General features: G+C 41.5%; 3 long non-coding RNA genes across 3 annotated transcripts; all 3 read right to left on the bottom strand.

The window, feature by feature from the left end:
- Nucleotides 1–3,951: 3,951 nt before the first annotated feature.
- LOC145859321 (uncharacterized) lies at nucleotides 3,952–5,076 on the bottom strand. The gene is made up of 2 exons (XR_014379523.1): nucleotides 4,979–5,076; nucleotides 3,952–4,348 (listed from the first exon to the last, which is right to left on the bottom strand). It is a non-coding gene; the product is annotated as an uncharacterized LOC145859321 (long non-coding RNA).
- A 7,977-nt stretch (nucleotides 5,077–13,053) lies between these two features.
- Nucleotides 13,054–14,190, bottom strand: LOC145859320 (uncharacterized). Its single transcript, XR_014379522.1, has 2 exons — nucleotides 14,093–14,190; nucleotides 13,054–13,450 (listed from the first exon to the last, which is right to left on the bottom strand). It is a non-coding gene; the product is annotated as an uncharacterized LOC145859320 (long non-coding RNA).
- A 7,977-nt stretch (nucleotides 14,191–22,167) lies between these two features.
- On the bottom strand, nucleotides 22,168–23,295 carry LOC145859319 (uncharacterized). The gene is made up of 2 exons (XR_014379521.1): nucleotides 23,231–23,295; nucleotides 22,168–22,564 (listed from the first exon to the last, which is right to left on the bottom strand). It is a non-coding gene; the product is annotated as an uncharacterized LOC145859319 (long non-coding RNA).
- Between the last annotated feature and the right edge of the window lie 748 nt (nucleotides 23,296–24,043).

The following is a 24,043-nucleotide window of genomic DNA, read 5'->3' as shown; positions in this document are numbered from 1 at the left end:
TAAATAATCCATTACCTTTGATTCTCTTCATCAGATGTCACTTCCAGGTATCACAGGTCCATAACGAATGTAGTTTTGTTCAAAAAAGCTCATCATTTATGTCCAAAAATCTCCGTCTTGTTAGCACATGATCTAAGCCAGCCGGACTTCTCGTCATGAACGAGGGGAAAAAATATATTTACGTTCGTTCAAACATGTCAAACGTTGTATAGCATAAATCATTAGGGCCTTTTTTAACCAGAACATGAATAATATTCAAGGTGGACGAATGCATACTCTTTTATAACGTATTGGAACGAGGGTACCCAACATGAACTCGCGCGCCAGGTGTCTAATGGGACATCATCGTTCCATGGCTCTTGTTCGGTCAGATCTCCCTCCAGAAGACTCAAAACACTTTGTAAAGGCTGGTGACATCTAGTGGAAGCAATAGGAAGTGCCAAAATATTCCTCAGCCCCTGTGTTTTTCAATGGGATAGGTTTAAAGGTAATACAACACATCAGGTATCCACTTCCTGTCAGAAAATGTCTCAGGGTTTTGCCTGCCAAATGAGTTCTGTTATACTCACAGACACCATTCAAACAGTTTTAGAAACTTTAGAGTGTTTTCTATCCATATATAATAAGTATATGCATATTCTAGTTACTGGGTAGGATTAGTAACCAGATTAAATCGGGTAAAAAAAAATTATCCAGCCGTGCAAATACTGCCCCCTAGCCCTAACAGGTTAAACATATTGCAAATGGACAAAAGTCAGCCAGCTAGTCACTGTCCATCAGTCAATTAGATATCATTCTGACACCAAACTGATACAAACTGACACCACACCCACTTTTTCCAACTCGTTTAGAAGCCAACTATCACATATTTCAGAGCAGGCCCAAAATTCACAATGCCTTCTGATTAAACCATAATAAAAATATAAAACACATAGATACGTTCTAGCTGCGCGTCCAGTTCTGACATTATGTGTAGGCCTATGTGAGGCAACCCCGAATCTCGAGTTTCGGCTCGATATGTCATTCGGTGCCCGAGCAACGACCTTAATTGGTGCTGAAAATCCACTTTTTCCGTGCGTTGCTACGGGGTCCTTGAATGAGCTAACGGACAGAAACTTTGGGGTCCATCTCTATGGGCGGAAGTTGTTTCAATGCACCTAGTCTTGCGACTCTGGGACTTTTCTAAATGTCGTCATTTTCCTAATGGTCAAAATGAATTGAAGTTATTGCAAATGTATGAGGCTGTTTCTCGGTTTGAGAACCTTCTAGAGCCACATAACTCACCACACACTATCGACTTGAGCTCTAGAACAGGTTTCTAAAGTTTTAGTGCTCTAGGTCTGACGGTTCTTTGATAGTTCGAACGAAGGTAACTATTGCAGGCTCTGTGTGTCTTTCAGCCCCGCACTGTGTCACTTCATCCTACGTGTGTGTGTGTGAGAGAGTGTTTTTTCTTTGACATCTGTTGGGAGAAATGACTGATTTACAGTTCAAGAGGGTTGCCTAATCACACATATGGAGTTTTGGAAAGATCTGACCTTTTTAACCCTTCGAAACAGCCCCTATGACCCCAATGTAAGGCACTTTCATTTGGCACAGGAAGCTAAAAGTAAACACATATCCTGATTGGGGTATGCTCTTACAGAATTCTGAGTTTAAAGTATTTACATTAAGAACTGACTGATTTACACTGGGTTGAATGCACTATTTCTCACAAACTGCAGGTTGGGAATGGCAAAACACTTTTAGGGTGATTTTAACCACTTCCGGTTGCTCCAGAAAGCTTAGAATCGACACAGGTACACCTCATAGTGGCCTGATGGAGTGTCATTGAAGACAGGTTCATAAGGCATTCATAACCTACATAGGCTTTGGGTTGAATTTAGGGGAGCTGGCAATGTATTCCTTTGGGGAAAGGTGTCATTATAATCTGTGAGATGAAAAAACCCTGTTTTCACTGTTAAGGGTTAATGCCACATGGTCAAGGTTAGGCTTGCATAGACCGGGAGGACCATATGAACATTCCTTTGGTTGAATTGTCCTTCTAAGCCTAATGGTTCCGCCGCTGTCCCCCAAAAGCAAGTCAAATTTAGGGCCAGGCTTAATTTTGGGCCTACTTTTTCACGGTTGCTGCGCTCAGAGCGAGCTACAGTCAAGCGGGGCATCTCGTTGAACTCTGCACGGCCTAGAGACTACGGTGATGCTGTTTTTAGTGTTGATTTCAGTTTGTCAATTTGGTGATGGTTCATCACTGTTTAAACATATTGCAAATGTATAAAAGGCAACCAGCAAGTCAGCGTTCATCAGTCAATTAGATATCATTCTGACACCAAACCCACTTTTTCCAACTCGCTTAGAAGCCAACTATCACATATTTCAGAGCAGGCCCATAATTCACAGTGCCTCCAGTTTAAACCATAATAAAAACGTAAAACACGTAGTTACATTCTAGCTGCGGGTCCATTTCTGATATTATGTGTGGCGACCCAGAATCCCGAGTTTCAGCTCGATAGGTCAATGGGCTGAGGCAGTTTCAATGCACCTAGTCTTGCGACTTTGGGACTTTTCTTTATGTCGTCATTTTCGTAATGGTCAAAATGAATCGAAGTTATTGCAAATGTACGAGGCTGTTTGGACATTCACCCGCCGCTCCACCCTCAGGCGGGTGGTCAAAGACTGCCCGTCTCCTTCTCCCCTCACAATGTTGGCCCACTCCAGGGATTTCCCTGAGAGGCACGAGACGAAGGCAGATACCCCCTCATGGCCCAAAGGAGCCGGGTGGACGGTTGCCAGGTAGAGCTCTAGCTGCAATAGGAAACCCTGGCAGCGTGCAGCCATCCCATAGTACTCCCGGGGAAGGGCGAGACGAATCCCACTTGGACCGGGTGGAGGGGAGGCGAGTAGTGCAGGCCCTGGTTGTGCTGGGGGAGGTGCTGGAGGAACTCCCTGTCTCTCCCAGCGGTCCATGGTTTGGACAACGCAGTCCATGGCGGCGCCGAGATGGTGGATCATTTCCGCTTGCTCCTGGACGCGCTCCTCCTGCTGACTCCATATGGCGGTGTGGGATTCTGTAAGGGGGTGCGTAACTGGTGGTAGGGAAGTCAGTCGCAGGAGAGAAGAACTAGGTTGTAGCCGGAGCAGTTTAATCCAAAAACCAACGGCATAACAATACAACAGAATATGGGTACAATACCCGACACGCACCAGTAAACAAGTGCACAAGCACTAACAACAAACAATCCCACACAAAGACATGGGGGGAACAGAGGGTTAAATACACAACAAATAATGAGGGAAATGGAAACCAGGTGTGTAATAAAACAAGACAAAACAAATTAAAAATGAATAATGGATCGATGATGGCTAGAAGACCGGTGTCGCCGACCGCTGAACGCAGCCCGAACAAGGAGAGGAAACGACTTGGAAGTCGTGAGACTTATCCAGAAAGACTCACAGCTGTAATCACTGCCAAATGTGATTCTAAGATTTATTGTGAATACTTATCTAAATGAGATATTTCTGTATTTCATTTTCAATAAATTAGCAAAAATACCTAAAAACACGTTTTCACTTTGTCATTATGGGATATTGTGTGTAGAACCAGTCACTAATATTTTTTTTTCATTTTTAAATTCAGGATGTAGCTTAGAAGATCCAGGATATGTTACTGCTGTTCACTCTACCGGGAGTGCTGTTATCAAGCTCACTCAATGAAGCTAACTCTCAAGACGGTATGTCTCGTGTCTGTGTGTGTATGTTCATATGTGTACTACTATTACTGCTCAGTGTAATCTGATGTAATTTGCACTGCATGCACTGCATCTGTACTATGGTCAAGTTCACATTGTTACACAATAAAAACACTGAATGAAACATTATTATGTAACATATATGATGTAATTGAAACACTCTTAAAAATGTAAGATCAATAAAAAAACGACTAAACATGTGTAATGCTTGATAGTTTATTGGAGGATCACAGTGTGACACGTCAACCATACAACATTGCACAAAGAAATTCTGATCATTAATATAAATCCGCTGTCTTGACGAAAAAACGACCATGTGTCAGGACATAAAGTACGTTTATGGATAAAACATATATTCTTCATTATGTTGATGAGTTCTTCTCAGTACCAAAGTACCAAAGAACTGTATTACTGTTTTGTTTTTTGTTAGTCAGTGATTGATGGATGGATGTTGGAATGATTCATTGAGGTGTTGTTAGTGATGTCTTCAGAGGTGATAGTTGATTCCATATGGAGACTGAAAAGGATCCTCGGCATCCCAATTCTGGTCTCTTCTCACCCCACAATTTCCTTGGCTTTGTTCCAAAGCTCGCTCCAAACTGGAATACAGTTTTAAATATGCTTTATAGAAAATACATTTTTAAAAAGGTAAAAATGTAAAAATGACTACGACATGTTGAATAAATATCCCATTTACCATTGACTACCTTTTAAACCTATTGTTTTTAGGCCAGTATTTGACTACCATTTTAAAAAGAATTTGCCTCTATGAAACATGATGCTAATAAACAGTAGAGATGGAGTTAGCCATGTTGCTCCCTCCTCTTTCCCTACCACCCTCTGCTAACCTCCCGTTGTGACTTTACTGTTGCTCAGAAAGACAGACAGACCGATAGATAGATAGATAGACAGACAGACAGACAGACAGACAGACAGACAGACAGACAGACAGACAGACAGACAGACAGACAGACAGACAGACAGACAGACAGACAGACAGACAGACAGACAGACAGACAGACAGACAGACAGACAGACAGACAGACAGACAGACAGACAGACAGACAGACAGACAGACAGACAGACAGACAGACAGACAGACAGACAGACAGACAGACAGACAGACAGACAGATAGATAGATAGATAGATAGATAGATAGATAGATAGATAGATAGATAGATAGATAGATAGATAGATAGATAGATAGATAGATAGATAGATAGCTCACATGGTGCTTCATCTTCAGAGGCGCTGGTCTTCAGAGCAGCCAACTTTGCCAAAAATGCAGCATTTCCACCTTTTAGATCATCCTCCTGCAGGAGAGCTGAGGAAGAAAGATTTTTCATTTAACTAAATTATATCAGATTAAACCAGGGCAGTAAAGTAGTACACATTCACAAACAAGACATACCTTCCTCAGAGTTATCTTCATTGAGGGAGCTTGCTAACAGGACACCCACTATAGCGAACAGCAGTAACATACTCTGGATCTTCATCCTTTACTAAAGCACATAGAGCACAATATGTTAACACACACAAGACACACAGTGGGTCCTTTTACACTACCAAATGAAAGATCAGCAAGTTAGTATGGATCCCAGGTCGACCGTGTTACATTATACACATGTCCACCTACATCTCTCCATCCATTCCTACCTGTCCACTTGTATACACCTGCCCACTCTTATACACCTTTGCAAAGAAGATTCTCAGTGAAAACAAACATATCTCTTACAGTTGGACGATGCTGTCTGATTGATGGCTGTTTATCTGGATGATGTCTTCTGGTCTTCAGTAGTAGTGTGGTGTCTCTCTGCCCTCTGCAGCCCTGTTTTATACTCTTTCTGCAGCTACTGTACCTGCCCCATCCATCCACACCTCTCACAGCCGAATAACAAACAAGATGACATTACAGATAAGGCGATAACGGCAGTCATGCACAGCCTGAAGTGTATGACATCCCTCCAGGCAAATTTCTGGTCAATATTATGGTTTCCTAGTAATTTCAACTGCATTTGTGACTTGGAGCTTGGATAGCAAGTTGAGAGTGGAGTATATATACTTGTGATGGTGAGAACATGTTTTTGTCTGAATTACAGCTGTAACGACCCTTTGAGAAGAATTAAACTTGGTTAATCCTCTCTAGTGTTCGTGAGTTATTTGCTCTGAAAAATTTGAACCTAACGCTCTGTAGTAACTTGTGGTCGGAGGCCGAGCAGTTGCCATACCAGGAGGTGATGCAACCAGTCAGGGTGCTCTTGCTGGTGCAGCTGTAGACCTTTTTGAGGATCTGAGGACCCATGCCAAATCTTTTCAGTCTCCTGAGGGGGAAATAGGTGTTGTAGGGCCATCTTCACAACTGTCTTGGTGTGTTTGGACCATGATAGTTTGTTGGTGATGTGGACACCAAGGATCTTGAAGCTCTCAACCTGCTCCGCTACTGCCCCGTCGATGAGAGTTGGGGCGTGCTCAGTCCTCCTTTTCCTCTAGTAAACAATCATCACCTTCGTCTTGATCATGTTGAGGGAGAGGTTGTTATCCTGGCACCACACCACCAGGTCTCTGACCTCCTCCCTATAGTCTGTTGTCAGTGATCAGGCCCCTGAGTCTTCTTTTGTTATACCCAGTTTGGGTAAAAAAAACTATTTTTAGTACACAAAATGTTTTCTTGCTTCACAAGAGCATCTCTCCCCCTCTTTTCTCATTCTCTCCTCAGCAACAATGGAAAAAACCATTTGAGGCCCTTTGCACACCACCCATAGTCCATCTTGATTTGTCCAAACCGAGCACGCACCCTGCACGTGAACAGAAACTGTCCCAACATATTTTATATAACAGTATGTAATATGTTAACCAACATAGGCCCAACAGCTGTAGTAAAACCTAGAGCTTATGAAAATAAACAAATCTGATTAAATGTATACAACGTATACAAAATATATATCCACATATTATTATTGTTTAAACCATAGTTCTAAATACATGTTTTAACAGGGTAATACACTAGCATATAATGGGCCTTTGAAGACCACAGCACTCTGCGGCCAGAGCCTTAATTAATTACATTAAAGACCACAAAACTATAAGGTCTTTCACATAAGACTGTTATGATCGAGATGGATTCTTTCCACATCGATATGCAAAACGACATTTCAAAATATCATGCTTCAGGCTAGGCGTAATTGTCCAAAGCTCAGTTGTCCTGAGTCTGCACAACACTGCCAGGACCTAGGATCAAGGGAGACACTCAAGTTTTTTAATCGTATATATCTCTTGACATATTCATGAAAATAGTAATGGCCTCTAAACCTTCAACCTGCATACTGGACCCTATTCCAACTAAATCGAGTCTCCCATTAGTGCATTCACATAGGTGTACTTTTTGTCCAGGTAGGGAAATGGGAGTGAGGAGTGCAATAGAGATTGCATCATGTGTGGATCTATATCGAATCTCCCATTCCTCTCAGAAATATTAGAAAATGCTGTTGCGCAGCAACTCACTGCCTTCCTGAAGACAAACAATGTATATGAAACGCTTCAGTCTGGTATTAGACTTAGTGCTGCTTTTGCCATTATCGATCACCACATTCTTTTGGAGAGATTGGAAACCCAAATTGGTCTACAAGGACAAGTTCTGGCCTAGTTTAGATATTTTCCTGTCGGAAAGATAACAGTTTGTCTCTGTGGATGGTTTTTCCTCTGACAAATCAACTGCAAGCTTCGGTGTTCCTCAAGGTTCCGTTATAGGACCATTAGTGTTTCACTACATATTTTACCTCTTGGTGATGTCATTCGGAAACATACTGAAATGTATTTAGTGCTTTGTCCAGGTAGCCGGAAAGTAGAGCTTTGCAGTAGTCTAATCTATAAGTGACAAAAGCATGAATTAATTTATCTGCATCATTTTGGACAGAAAGTTTCTGATTTGTGCAATGTTACGAAGATAGAAAAAAGCTATCCTTGAAATATTCTTGATATGTTCATCAAAAGAGAGATCAGGGTCCAGAGTAACGCCCAGGTCCTTCACAGTTTGACACTTTCTAAGGCTTCCATTGGCTCTCTAAAGCCGCCAGAAAGTGGAATGGGGTGTCTGCTGTCTCTGGGCAAAGTACAGCAGCAGAGTTTGTAAGTGGTCAGCCTGGGGACAGTGAGACTGAGATGCGCATTCACGAGACTTCTCCATTTTTTTTCTTTCAGCCTTTGAATGAATGCAACGTTTCCCGGTTGGAATATTATCACTATTTTACTAGAAAAATAGCATAAAAAAAGATTTTAAACAGCGTTTGACATGCTTCTAAGTACGGCAATGGAATATTTCAAGTTTTTTTGTCACGAAATGCGCTCGCGCGTTACCCTTCGGATAGTGACCTTGGATATAACTATGGATTATTTGGAACCAAAACAACATTTGTTGTTGAAGTAGAAGTCCTGGGAGTGCATTCTGACGAAGAACAGCAAAGGTAATCCAATTTTTCTAATAGTAATTCTGAGTTTAGTGAGCCCCAAACTTGGTGGGTGTCAAATTATCTAGCCTGTGATGGCCGAGCTATGTACTCAGAATATTGCAAAATGTGCTTTCGCCGAAAAGCTATTTTAAAATCTGACATGGCGTTTGCATAAAGGAGTTCAGTATCTATAATTCTTAACCTCTATGGGCTAGGTGGGACGCTAGCGTGCCACCCGTGGTGCACTCCATCAACAGCAGGTGCATTTCAAGAGCGGCAAATTTGAATCCAAATAAATGTCAAAATTCAAATTTTTCAAACATACAACTATTTTACACCCTTTGAAAGATAAACATCTCCTTAATCTAACCACGTTTTACGATTTCAAAAAGGTTTTACGGCGAAAGCATAAATTTAGAGTATGTTAGGACAGTACATTTACAAGAGTTGTGTGTAATGTTTTGTCAAGTCAAAGACAGGGTCACCAAAACCATAAAACCAGCTAAAATGATGCACTAACCTTTTACAATCTCCATCAGATGACACTTCTAGGTCATTATGTTAGACAATGCATGCATTTTTAGTTCTATCAAGTTCATATTTATATCCAAAAACAGCGTTTTACTATGGCATTGATGTTGAGGAAATCGTTTCCCTCCAATAACCGGCAGTCAAGTCAGCGTCACAAATTAAATAATTAAAATTAGAAAACATTGGTAAAATATTATATTGTCATTTAAAGAATTATATATTTACATCTCTTGAACGCAATCAACTTGCCAGATTTAAAAATAACCTTACTGGGAAATCACACTTTGCAATAATCTGAGCACTGCGCCCAGAAAAATACGCGTTGCGATACAGACTAGACGTCATGTTGGGGAGATCTAAAATCGAAAATACTATGTAAATAATCCATTACCTTTGATTCTCTTCATCAGATGTCACTTCCAGGTATCACAGGTCCATAACGAATGTAGTTTTGTTCAAAAAAGCTCATCATTTATGTCCAAAAATCTCCGTCTTGTTAGCACATGATCTAAGCCAGCCGGACTTCTCGTCATGAACGAGGGGAAAAAATATATTTACGTTCGTTCAAACATGTCAAACGTTGTATAGCATAAATCATTAGGGCCTTTTTTAACCAGAACATGAATAATATTCAAGGTGGACGAATGCATACTCTTTTATAACGTATTGGAACGAGGGTACCCAACATGAACTCGCGCGCCAGGTGTCTAATGGGACATCATCGTTCCATGGCTCTTGTTCGGTCAGATCTCCCTCCAGAAGACTCAAAACACTTTGTAAAGGCTGGTGACATCTAGTGGAAGCAATAGGAAGTGCCAAAATATTCCTCAGCCCCTGTGTTTTTCAATGGGATAGGTTTAAAGGTAATACAACACATCAGGTATCCACTTCCTGTCAGAAAATGTCTCAGGGTTTTGCCTGCCAAATGAGTTCTGTTATACTCACAGACACCATTCAAACAGTTTTAGAAACTTTAGAGTGTTTTCTATCCATATATAATAAGTATATGCATATTCTAGTTACTGGGTAGGATTAGTAACCAGATTAAATCGGGTAAAAAAAAAATATCCAGCCGTGCAAATACTGCCCCCTAGCCCTAACAGGTTAAACATATTGCAAATGGACAAAAGTCAGCCAGCTAGTCACTGTCCATCAGTCAATTAGATATCATTCTGACACCAAACTGATACAAACTGACACCACACCCACTTTTTCCAACTCGTTTAGAAGCCAACTATCACATATTTCAGAGCAGGCCCAAAATTCACAATGCCTTCTGATTAAACCATAATAAAAATATAAAACACATAGATACGTTCTAGCTGCGCGTCCAGTTCTGACATTATGTGTAGGCCTATGTGAGGCAACCCCGAATCTCGAGTTTCGGCTCGATATGTCATTCGGTGCCCGAGCAACGACCTTAATTGGTGCTGAAAATCCACTTTTTCCGTGCGTTGCTACGGGGTCCTTGAATGAGCTAACGGACAGAAACTTTGGGGTCCATCTCTATGGGCGGAAGTTGTTTCAATGCACCTAGTCTTGCGACTCTGGGACTTTTCTAAATGTCGTCATTTTCCTAATGGTCAAAATGAATTGAAGTTATTGCAAATGTATGAGGCTGTTTCTCGGTTTGAGAACCTTCTAGAGCCACATAACTCACCACACACTATCGACTTGAGCTCTAGAACAGGTTTCTAAAGTTTTAGTGCTCTAGGTCTGACGGTTCTTTGATAGTTCGAACGAAGGTAACTATTGCAGGCTCTGTGTGTCTTTCAGCCCCGCACTGTGTCACTTCATCCTACGTGTGTGTGTGTGAGAGAGTGTTTTTTCTTTGACATCTGTTGGGAGAAATGACTGATTTACAGTTCAAGAGGGTTGCCTAATCACACATATGGAGTTTTGGAAAGATCTGACCTTTTTAACCCTTCGAAACAGCCCCTATGACCCCAATGTAAGGCACTTTCATTTGGCACAGGAAGCTAAAAGTAAACACATATCCTGATTGGGGTATGCTCTTACAGAATTCTGAGTTTAAAGTATTTACATTAAGAACTGACTGATTTACACTGGGTTGAATGCACTATTTCTCACAAACTGCAGGTTGGGAATGGCAAAACACTTTTAGGGTGATTTTAACCACTTCCGGTTGCTCCAGAAAGCTTAGAATCGACACAGGTACACCTCATAGTGGCCTGATGGAGTGTCATTGAAGACAGGTTCATAAGGCATTCATAACCTACATAGGCTTTGGGTTGAATTTAGGGGAGCTGGCAATGTATTCCTTTGGGGAAAGGTGTCATTATAATCTGTGAGATGAAAAAACCCTGTTTTCACTGTTAAGGGTTAATGCCACATGGTCAAGGTTAGGCTTGCATAGACCGGGAGGACCATATGAACATTCCTTTGGTTGAATTGTCCTTCTAAGCCTAATGGTTCCGCCGCTGTCCCCCAAAAGCAAGTCAAATTTAGGGCCAGGCTTAATTTTGGGCCTACTTTTTCACGGTTGCTGCGCTCAGAGCGAGCTACAGTCAAGCGGGGCATCTCGTTGAACTCTGCACGGCCTAGAGACTACGGTGATGCTGTTTTTAGTGTTGATTTCAGTTTGTCAATTTGGTGATGGTTCATCACTGTTTAAACATATTGCAAATGTATAAAAGGCAACCAGCAAGTCAGCGTTCATCAGTCAATTAGATATCATTCTGACACCAAACCCACTTTTTCCAACTCGCTTAGAAGCCAACTATCACATATTTCAGAGCAGGCCCATAATTCACAGTGCCTCCAGTTTAAACCATAATAAAAACGTAAAACACGTAGTTACATTCTAGCTGCGGGTCCATTTCTGATATTATGTGTGGCGACCCAGAATCCCGAGTTTCAGCTCGATAGGTCAATGGGCTGAGGCAGTTTCAATGCACCTAGTCTTGCGACTTTGGGACTTTTCTTTATGTCGTCATTTTCGTAATGGTCAAAATGAATCGAAGTTATTGCAAATGTACGAGGCTGTTTGGACATTCACCCGCCGCTCCACCCTCAGGCGGGTGGTCAAAGACTGCCCGTCTCCTTCTCCCCTCACAATGTTGGCCCACTCCAGGGATTTCCCTGAGAGGCACGAGACGAAGGCAGATACCCCCTCATGGCCCAAAGGAGCCGGGTGGACGGTTGCCAGGTAGAGCTCTAGCTGCAATAGGAAACCCTGGCAGCGTGCAGCCATCCCATAGTACTCCCGGGGAAGGGCGAGACGAATCCCACTTGGACCGGGTGGAGGGGAGGCGAGTAGTGCAGGCCCTGGTTGTGCTGGGGGAGGTGCTGGAGGAACTCCCTGTCTCTCCCAGCGGTCCATGGTTTGGACAACGCAGTCCATGGCGGCGCCGAGATGGTGGATCATTTCCGCTTGCTCCTGGACGCGCTCCTCCTGCTGACTCCATATGGCGGTGTGGGATTCTGTAAGGGGGTGCGTAACTGGTGGTAGGGAAGTCAGTCGCAGGAGAGAAGAACTAGGTTGTAGCCGGAGCAGTTTAATCCAAAAACCAACGGCATAACAATACAACAGAATATGGGTACAATACCCGACACGCACCAGTAAACAAGTGCACAAGCACTAACAACAAACAATCCCACACAAAGACATGGGGGGAACAGAGGGTTAAATACACAACAAATAATGAGGGAAATGGAAACCAGGTGTGTAATAAAACAAGACAAAACAAATTAAAAATGAATAATGGATCGATGATGGCTAGAAGACCGGTGTCGCCGACCGCTGAACGCAGCCCGAACAAGGAGAGGAAACGACTTGGAAGTCGTGAGACTTATCCAGAAAGACTCACAGCTGTAATCACTGCCAAATGTGATTCTAAGATTTATTGTGAATACTTATCTAAATGAGATATTTCTGTATTTCATTTTCAATAAATTAGCAAAAATACCTAAAAACACGTTTTCACTTTGTCATTATGGGATATTGTGTGTAGAACCAGTCACTAATATTTTTTTTTCATTTTTAAATTCAGGATGTAGCTTAGAAGATCCAGGATATGTTACTGCTGTTCACTCTACCGGGAGTGCTGTTATCAAGCTCACTCAATGAAGCTAACTCTCAAGACGGTATGTCTCGTGTCTGTGTGTGTATGTTCATATGTGTACTACTATTACTGCTCAGTGTAATCTGATGTAATTTGCACTGCATGCACTGCATCTGTACTATGGTCAAGTTCACATTGTTACACAATAAAAACACTGAATGAAACATTATTATGTAACATATATGATGTAATTGAAACACTCTTAAAAATGTAAGATCAATAAAAAAACGACTAAACATGTGTAATGCTTGATAGTTTATTGGAGGATCACAGTGTGACACGTCAACCATACAACATTGCACAAAGAAATTCTGATCATTAATATAAATCCGCTGTCTTGACGAAAAAACGACCATGTGTCAGGACATAAAGTACGTTTATGGATAAAACATATATTCTTCATTATGTTGATGAGTTCTTCTCAGTACCAAAGTACCAAAGAACTGTATTACTGTTTTGTTTTTTGTTAGTCAGTGATTGATGGATGGATGTTGGAATGATTCATTGAGGTGTTGTTAGTGATGTCTTCAGAGGTGATAGTTGATTCCATATGGAGACTGAAAAGGATCCTCGGCATCCCAATTCTGGTCTCTTCTCACCCCACAATTTCCTTGGCTTTGTTCCAAAGCTCGCTCCAAACTGGAATACAGTTTTAAATATGCTTTATAGAAAATACATTTTTAAAAAGGTAAAAATGTAAAAATGACTACGACATGTTGAATAAATATCCCATTTACCATTGACTACCTTTTAAACCTATTGTTTTTAGGGCAGTATTTGACTACCATTTTAAAAAGAATTTGCCTCTATGAAACATGATGCTAATAAACAGTAGAGATGGAGTTAGCCATGTTGCTCCCTCCTCTTTCCCTACCACCCTCTGCTAACCTCCCGTTGTGACTTTACTGTTGCTCAGAAAGACAGACAGACCGATAGATAGATAGATAGATAGATAGACAGACAGACAGACAGACAGACAGACAGACAGACAGACAGACAGACAGACAGACAGACAGACAGACAGACAGACAGACAGACAGACAGACAGACAGACAGACAGACAGACAGACAGACAGACAGACAGACAGACAGACAGACAGACAGACAGACAGACAGACAGACAGACAGACAGACAGACAGACAGACAGACAGACAGACAGACAGACAGACAGACAGACAGACAGACAGACAGATAGATAGATAGATAGATAGATAGATAGATAGATAGATAGATAGATAGATAGATAGATAGATAGATAGATAGATAGATAGATAGCTCACATGGTGCTTCATCTTCAGAGGCGCTGGTCTTCAGAGCAGCCAACTTTGCCAAAAATGCAGCATTTCCACCTTTTAGATCATCCTCCTGCAGGAGAGCTGAGGAAGAAAGATTTTTCATTTAACAAAATTATATCAGATTAAACCCGGGCAGTAAAGTAGTACACATTCACAAACAAGACATACCTTCCTCAGAGTTATCTTCATTGAGGGAGCTTGCTAACAGGACACCCACTATAGCGAACAGCAGTAACATACTCTGGATCTTCATCCTTTACTAAAGCACATAGAGCACAATATGTTAACACACACAAGACACACAGTGGGTCCTTTTACACTACCAAATGAAAGATCAGCAAGTTAGTATGGATCCCAGGTCGACCGTGTTACATTATACACATGTCCACCTACATCTCTCCATCCATTCCTACCTGTCCACTTGTATACACCTGCCCACTCTTATACACCTTTGCAAAGAAGATTCTCAGTGAAAACAAACATATCTCTTACAGTTGGACGATGCTGTCTGATTGATGGCTGTTTATCTGGATGATGTCTTCTGGTCTTCAGTAGTAGTGTGGTGTCTCTCTGCCCTCTGCAGCCCTGTTTTATACTCTTTCTGCAGCTACTGTACCTGCCCCATCCATCCACACCTCTCACAGCCGAATAACAAACAAGATGACATTACAGATAAGGCGATAACGGCAGTCATGCACAGCCTGAAGTGTATGACATCCCTCCAGGCAAATTTCTGGTCAATATTATGGTTTCCTAGTAATTTCAACTGCATTTGTGACTTGGAGCTTGGATAGCAAGTTGAGAGTGGAGTATATATACTTGTGATGGTGAGAACATGTTTTTGTCTGAATTACAGCTGTAACGACCCTTTGAGAAGAATTAAACTTGGTTAATCCTCTCTAGTGTTCGTGAGTTATTTGCTCTGAAAAATTTGAACCTAACGCTCTGTAGTAACTTGTGGTCGGAGGCCGAGCAGTTGCCATACCAGGAGGTGATGCAACCAGTCAGGGTGCTCTTGCTGGTGCAGCTGTAGACCTTTTTGAGGATCTGAGGACCCATGCCAAATCTTTTCAGTCTCCTGAGGGGGAAATAGGTGTTGTAGGGCCATCTTCACAACTGTCTTGGTGTGTTTGGACCATGATAGTTTGTTGGTGATGTGGACACCAAGGATCTTGAAGCTCTCAACCTGCTCCGCTACTGCCCCGTCGATGAGAGTTGGGGCGTGCTCAGTCCTCCTTTTCCTCTAGTAAACAATCATCACCTTCGTCTTGATCATGTTGAGGGAGAGGTTGTTATCCTGGCACCACACCACCAGGTCTCTGACCTCCTCCCTATAGTCTGTTGTCAGTGATCAGGCCCCTGAGTCTTCTTTTGTTATACCCAGTTTGGGTAAAAAAAACTATTTTTAGTACACAAAATGTTTTCTTGCTTCACAAGAGCATCTCTCCCCCTCTTTTCTCATTCTCTCCTCAGCAACAATGGAAAAAACCATTTGAGGCCCTTTGCACACCACCCATAGTCCATCTTGATTTGTCCAAACCGAGCACGCACCCTGCACGTGAACAGAAACTGTCCCAACATATTTTATATAACAGTATGTAATATGTTAACCAACATAGGCCCAACAGCTGTAGTAAAACCTAGAGCTTATGAAAATAAACAAATCTGATTAAATGTATACAACGTATACAAAATATATATCCACATATTATTATTGTTTAAACCATAGTTCTAAATACATGTTTTAACAGGGTAATACACTAGCATATAATGGGCCTTTGAAGACCACAGCACTCTGCGGCCAGAGCCTTAATTAATTACATTAAAGACCACAAAACTATAAGGTCTTTCACATAAGACTGTTATGATCGAGATGGATTCTTTCCACATCGATATGCAAAACGACATTTCAAAATATCATGCTTCAGGCTAGGCGTAATTGTCCAAAGCTCAGTTGTCCTGAGTCTGCACAACACTGCCAGGACCTAGGATCAAGGGAGACACTCAAGTTTTTTAATCGTATATATCTCTTGACATATTCATGAAAATAGTAATGGCCTCTAAACCTTCAACCTGCATACTGGACCCTATTCCAACTAAATCGAGTCTCCCATTAGTGCATTCACATAGGTGTACTTTTTGTCCAGGTAGGGAAATGGGAGTGAGGAGTGCAATAGAGATTGCATCATGTGTGGATCTATATCGAATCTCCCATTCCTCTCAGAAATATTAGAAAATGCTGTTGCGCAGCAACTCACTGCCTTCCTGAAGACAAACAATGTATATGAAACGCTTCAGTCTGGTATTAGACTTAGTGCTGCTTTTGCCATTATCGATCACCACATTCTTTTGGAGAGATTGGAAACCCAAATTGGTCTACAAGGACAAGTTCTGGCCTAGTTTAGATATTTTCCTGTCGGAAAGATAACAGTTTGTCTCTGTGGATGGTTTTTCCTCTGACAAATCAACTGCAAGCTTCGGTGTTCCTCAAGGTTCCGTTATAGGACCATTAGTGTTTCACTACATATTTTACCTCTTGGTGATGTCATTCGGAAACATACTGAAATGTATTTAGTGCTTTGTCCAGGTAGCCGGAAAGTAGAGCTTTGCAGTAGTCTAATCTATAAGTGACAAAAGCATGAATTAATTTATCTGCATCATTTTGGACAGAAAGTTTCTGATTTGTGCAATGTTACGAAGATAGAAAAAAGCTATCCTTGAAATATTCTTGATATGTTCATCAAAAGAGAGATCAGGGTCCAGAGTAACGCCCAGGTCCTTCACAGTTTGACACTTTCTAAGGCTTCCATTGGCTCTCTAAAGCCGCCAGAAAGTGGAATGGGGTGTCTGCTGTCTCTGGGCAAAGTACAGCAGCAGAGTTTGTAAGTGGTCAGCCTGGGGACAGTGAGACTGAGATGCGCATTCACGAGACTTCTCCATTTTTTTTCTTTCAGCCTTTGAATGAATGCAACGTTTCCCGGTTGGAATATTATCACTATTTTACTAGAAAAATAGCATAAAAAAAGATTTTAAACAGCGTTTGACATGCTTCTAAGTACGGCAATGGAATATTTCAAGTTTTTTTGTCACGAAATGCGCTCGCGCGTTACCCTTCGGATAGTGACCTTGGATATAACTATGGATTATTTGGAACCAAAACAACATTTGTTGTTGAAGTAGAAGTCCTGGGAGTGCATTCTGACGAAGAACAGCAAAGGTAATCCAATTTTTCTAATAGTAATTCTGAGTTTAGTGAGCCCCAAACTTGGTGGGTGTCAAATTATCTAGCCTGTGATGGCCGAGCTATGTACTCAGAATATTGCAAAATGTGCTTTCGCCGAAAAGCTATTTTAAAATCTGACATGGCGTTTGCATAAAGGAGTTCAGTATCTATAATTCTTAACCTCTATGGGCTAGGTGGGACGCTAGCGTGCCACCCGTGGTGCACTCCATCAACAGCAGGTGCATTTCAAGAGCGGCAAATTTGAATCCAAATAAATGTCAAAATTCAAATTTTTCAAACATACAACTATTTTACACCCTTTGAAAGATAAACATCTCCTTAATCTAACCACGTTTTACGATTTCAAAAAGGTTTTACGGCGAAAGCATAAATTTAGAGTATGTTAGGACAGTACATTTACAAGAGTTGTGTGTAATGTTTTGTCAAGTCAAAGACAGGGTCACCAAAACCATAAAACCAGCTAAAATGATGCACTAACCTTTTACAATCTCCATCAGATGACACTTCTAGGTCATTATGTTAGACAATGCATGCATTTTTAGTTCTATCAAGTTCATATTTATATCCAAAAACAGCGTTTTACTATGGCATTGATGTTGAGGAAATCGTTTCCCTCCAATAACCGGCAGTCAAGTCAGCGTCACAAATTAAATAATTAAAATTAGAAAACATTGGTAAAATATTATATTGTCATTTAAAGAATTATATATTTACATCTCTTGAACGCAATCAACTTGCCAGATTTAAAAATAACCTTACTGGGAAATCACACTTTGCAATAATCTGAGCACTGCGCCCAGAAAAATACGCGTTGCGATACAGACTAGACGTCATGTTGGGGAGATCTAAAATCGAAAATACTATGTAAATAATCCATTACCTTTGATTCTCTTCATCAGATGTCACTTCCAGGTATCACAGGTCCATAACGAATGTAGTTTTGTTCAAAAAAGCTCATCATTTATGTCCAAAAATCTCCGTCTTGTTAGCACATGATCTAAGCCAGCCGGACTTCTCGTCATGAACGAGGGGAAAAAATATATTTACGTTCGTTCAAACATGTCAAACGTTGTATAGCATAAATCATTAGGGCCTTTTTTAACCAGAACATGAATAATATTCAAGGTGGACGAATGCATACTCTTTTATAACGTATTGGAACGAGGGTACCCAACATGAACTCGCGCGCCAGGTGTCTAATGGGACATCATCGTTCCATGGCTCTTGTTCGGTCAGATCTCCCTCCAGAAGACTCAAAACACTTTGTAAAGGCTGGTGACATCTAGTGGAAGCAATAGGAAGTGCCAAAATATTCCTCAGCCCCTGTGTTTTTCAATGGGATAGGTTTAAAGGTAATACAACACATCAGGTATCCACTTCCTGTCAGAAAATGTCTCAGGGTTTTGCCTGCCAAATGAGTTCTGTTATACTCACAGACACCATTCAAACAGTTTTAGAAACTTTAGAGTGTTTTCTATCCATATATAATAAGTATATGCATATTCTAGTTACTGGGTAGGATTAGTAACCAGATTAAATCGGGTAAAAAAAAAATATCCAGCCGTGCAAATACTGCCCCCTAGCCCTAACAGGTTAAACATATTGCAAATGGACAAAAGTCAGCCAGCTAGTCACTGTCCATCAGTCAATTAGATATCATTCTGACACCAAACTGATACAAACTGACACCACACCCACTTTTTCCAACTCGTTTAGAAGCCAACTATCACATATTTCAGAGCAGGCCCAAAATTCACAATGCCTTCTGATTAAACCATAATAAAAATATAAAACACATAGATACGTTCTAGCTGCGCGTCCAGTTCTGACATTATGTGTAGGCCTATGTGAGGCAACCCCGAATCTCGAGTTTCGGCTCGATATGTCATTCGGTGCCCGAGCAACGACCTTAATTGGTGCTGAAAATCCACTTTTTCCGTGCGTTGCTACGGGGTCCTTGAATGAGCTAACGGACAGAAACTTTGGGGTCCATCTCTATGGGCGGAAGTTGTTTCAATGCACCTAGTCTTGCGACTCTGGGACTTTTCTAAATGTCGTCATTTTCCTAATGGTCAAAATGAATTGAAGTTATTGCAAATGTATGAGGCTGTTTCTCGGTTTGAGAACCTTCTAGAGCCACATAACTCACCACACACTATCGACTTGAGCTCTAGAACAGGTTTCTAAAGTTTTAGTGCTCTAGGTCTGACGGTTCTTTGATAGTTCGAACGAAGGTAACTATTGCAGGCTCTGTGTGTCTTTCAGCCCCGCACTGTGTCACTTCATCCTACGTGTGTGTGTGTGAGAGAGTGTTTTTTCTTTGACATCTGTTGGGAGAAATGACTGATTTACAGTTCAAGAGGGTTGCCTAATCACACATATGGAGTTTTGGAAAGATCTGACCTTTTTAACCCTTCGAAACAGCCCCTATGACCCCAATGTAAGGCACTTTCATTTGGCACAGGAAGCTAAAAGTAAACACATATCCTGATTGGGGTATGCTCTTACAGAATTCTGAGTTTAAAGTATTTACATTAAGAACTGACTGATTTACACTGGGTTGAATGCACTATTTCTCACAAACTGCAGGTTGGGAATGGCAAAACACTTTTAGGGTGATTTTAACCACTTCCGGTTGCTCCAGAAAGCTTAGAATCGACACAGGTACACCTCATAGTGGCCTGATGGAGTGTCATTGAAGACAGGTTCATAAGGCATTCATAACCTACATAGGCTTTGGGTTGAATTTAGGGGAGCTGGCAATGTATTCCTTTGGGGAAAGGTGTCATTATAATCTGTGAGATGAAAAAACCCTGTTTTCACTGTTAAGGGTTAATGCCACATGGTCAAGGTTAGGCTTGCATAGACCGGGAGGACCATATGAACATTCCTTTGGTTGAATTGTCCTTCTAAGCCTAATGGTTCCGCCGCTGTCCCCCAAAAGCAAGTCAAATTTAGGGCCAGGCTTAATTTTGGGCCTACTTTTTCACGGTTGCTGCGCTCAGAGCGAGCTACAGTCAAGCGGGGCATCTCGTTGAACTCTGCACGGCCTAGAGACTACGGTGATGCTGTTTTTAGTGTTGATTTCAGTTTGTCAATTTGGTGATGGTTCATCACTGTTTAAACATATTGCAAATGTATAAAAGGCAACCAGCAAGTCAGCGTTCATCAGTCAATTAGATATCATTCTGACACCAAACCCACTTTTTCCAACTCGCTTAGAAGCCAACTATCACATATTTCAGAGCAGGCCCATAATTCACAGTGCCTCCAGTTTAAACCATAATAAAAACGTAAAACACGTAGTTACATTCTAGCTGCGGGTCCATTTCTGATATTATGTGTGGCGACCCAGAATCCCGAGTTTCAGCTCGATAGGTCAATGGGCTGAGGCAGTTTCAATGCACCTAGTCTTGCGACTTTGGGACTTTTCTTTATGTCGTCATTTTCGTAATGGTCAAAATGAATCGAAGTTATTGCAAATGTACGAGGCTGTTTGGACATTCACCCGCCGCTCCACCCTCAGGCGGGTGGTCAAAGACTGCCCGTCTCCTTCTCCCCTCACAATGTTGGCCCACTCCAGGGATTTCCCTGAGAGGCACGAGACGAAGGCAGATACCCCCTCATGGCCCAAAGGAGCCGGGTGGACGGTTGCCAGGTAGAGCTCTAGCTGCAATAGGAAACCCTGGCAGCGTGCAGCCATCCCATAGTACTCCCGGGGAAGGGCGAGACGAATCCCACTTGGACCGGGTGGAGGGGAGGCGAGTAGTGCAGGCCCTGGTTGTGCTGGGGGAGGTGCTGGAGGAACTCCCTGTCTCTCCCAGCGGTCCATGGTTTGGACAACGCAGTCCATGGCGGCGCCGAGATGGTGGATCATTTCCGCTTGCTCCTGGACGCGCTCCTCCTGCTGACTCCATATGGCGGTGTGGGATTCTGTAAGGGGGTGCGTAACTGGTGGTAGGGAAGTCAGTCGCAGGAGAGAAGAACTAGGTTGTAGCCGGAGCAGTTTAATCCAAAAACCAACGGCATAACAATACAACAGAATATGGGTACAATACCCGACACGCACCAGTAAACAAGTGCACAAGCACTAACAACAAACAATCCCACACAAAGACATGGGGGGAACAGAGGGTTAAATACACAACAAATAATGAGGGAAATGGAAACCAGGTGTGTAATAAAACAAGACAAAACAAATTAAAAATGAATAATGGATCGATGATGGCTAGAAGACCGGTGTCGCCGACCGCTGAACGCAGCCCGAACAAGGAGAGGAAACGACTTGGAAGTCGTGAGACTTATCCAGAAAGACTCACAGCTGTAATCACTGCCAAATGTGATTCTAAGATTTATTGTGAATACTTATCTAAATGAGATATTTCTGTATTTCATTTTCAATAAATTAGCAAAAATACCTAAAAACACGTTTTCACTTTGTCATTATGGGATATTGTGTGTAGAACCAGTCACTAATATTTTTTTTTCATTTTTAAATTCAGGATGTAGCTTAGAAGATCCAGGATATGTTACTGCTGTTCACTCTACCGGGAGTGCTGTTATCAAGCTCACTCAATGAAGCTAACTCTCAAGACGGTATGTCTCGTGTCTGTGTGTGTATGTTCATATGTGTACTACTATTACTGCTCAGTGTAATCTGATGTAATTTGCACTGCATGCACTGCATCTGTACTATGGTCAAGTTCACATTGTTACACAATAAAAACACTGAATGAAACATTATTATGTAACATATATGATGTAATTGAAACACTCTTAAAAATGTAAGATCAATAAAAAAACGACTAAACATGTGTAATGCTTGATAGTTTATTGGAGGATCACAGTGTGACACGTCAACCATACAACATTGCACAAAGAAATTCTGATCATTAATATAAATCCGCTGTCTTGACGAAAAAACGACCATGTGTCAGGACATAAAGTACGTTTATGGATAAAACATATATTCTTCATTATGTTGATGAGTTCTTCTCAGTACCAAAGTACCAAAGAACTGTATTACTGTTTTGTTTTTTGTTAGTCAGTGATTGATGGATGGATGTTGGAATGATTCATTGAGGTGTTGTTAGTGATGTCTTCAGAGGTGATAGTTGATTCCATATGGAGACTGAAAAGGATCCTCGGCATCCCAATTCTGGTCTCTTCTCACCCCACAATTTCCTTGGCTTTGTTCCAAAGCTCGCTCCAAACTGGAATACAGTTTTAAATATGCTTTATAGAAAATACATTTTTAAAAAGGTAAAAATGTAAAAATGACTACGACATGTTGAATAAATATCCCATTTACCATTGACTACCTTTTAAACCTATTGTTTTTAGGGCAGTATTTGACTACCATTTTAAAAAGAATTTGCCTCTATGAAACATGATGCTAATAAACAGTAGAGATGGAGTTAGCCATGTTGCTCCCTCCTCTTTCCCTACCACCCTCTGCTAACCTCCCGTTGTGACTTTACTGTTGCTCAGAAAGACAGACAGACCGATAGATAGATAGATAGATAGATAGACAGACAGACAGACAGACAGACAGACAGACAGACAGACAGACAGACAGACAGACAGACAGACAGACAGACAGACAGACAGACAGACAGACAGACAGACAGACAGACAGACAGACAGACAGACAGACAGACAGACAGACAGACAGACAGACAGACAGACAGACAGACAGACAGACAGATAGACAGACAGATAGATAGATAGACAGATAGATAGATAGATAGATAGATAGATAGATAGATAGATAGATAGATAGATAGATAGATAGATAGATAGATAGATAGATAGATAGATAGATAGATAGATAGATAGATAGATAGATAGATAGATAGATAGATAGATAGATAGCTCACATGGTGCTTCATCTTCAGAGGCGCTGGTCTTCAGAGCAGCCAACTTTGCCAAAAATGCAGCATTTGCACCTTTTAGATCATCCTCCTGCAGGAGAGCTGAGGAAGAAAGATTTTTCATTTAACAAAATTATATCAGATTAAACCCGGGCAGTAAAGTAGTACACATTCACAAACAAGACATACCTTCCTCAGAGTTATCTTCATTGAGGGAGCTTGCTAACAGGACACCCACTATAGCGAACAGCAGTAACATACTCTGGATCTTCATCCTTTACTAAAGCACATAGAGCACAATATGTTAACACACACAAGACACACAGTGGGTCCTTTTACACTACCAAATGAAAGATCAGCAAGTTAGTATGGATCCCAGGTCGACCGTGTTACATTATACACATGTCCACCTACATCTCTCCATCCATTCCTACCTGTCCACTTGTATACACCTGCCCACTCTTATACACCTTTGCAAAGAAGATTCTCAGTGAAAACAAACATATCTCTTACAGTTGGACGATGCTGTCTGATTGATGGCTGTTTATCTGGATGATGTCTTCTGGTCTTCAGTAGTAGTGTGGTGTCTCTCTGCCCTCTGCAGCCCTGTTTTATACTCTTTCTGCAGCTACTGTACCTGCCCCATCCATCCACACCTCTCACAGCCGAATAACAAACAAGATGACATTACAGATAAGGCGATAACGGCAGTCATGCACAGCCTGAAGTGTATGACATCCCTCCAGGCAAATTTCTGGTCAATATTATGGTTTCCTAGTAATTTCAACTGCATTTGTGACTTGGAGCTTGGATAGCAAG

Source organism: Salmo salar, chromosome 12 (assembly GCF_965601325.2).
Source record: "Salmo salar chromosome 12, fSalSal1, whole genome shotgun sequence".
Lineage (NCBI taxonomy): Eukaryota > Metazoa > Chordata > Actinopteri > Salmoniformes > Salmonidae > Salmo > Salmo salar.
This window is presented reverse-complemented; position numbering and strand designations above follow the sequence as displayed.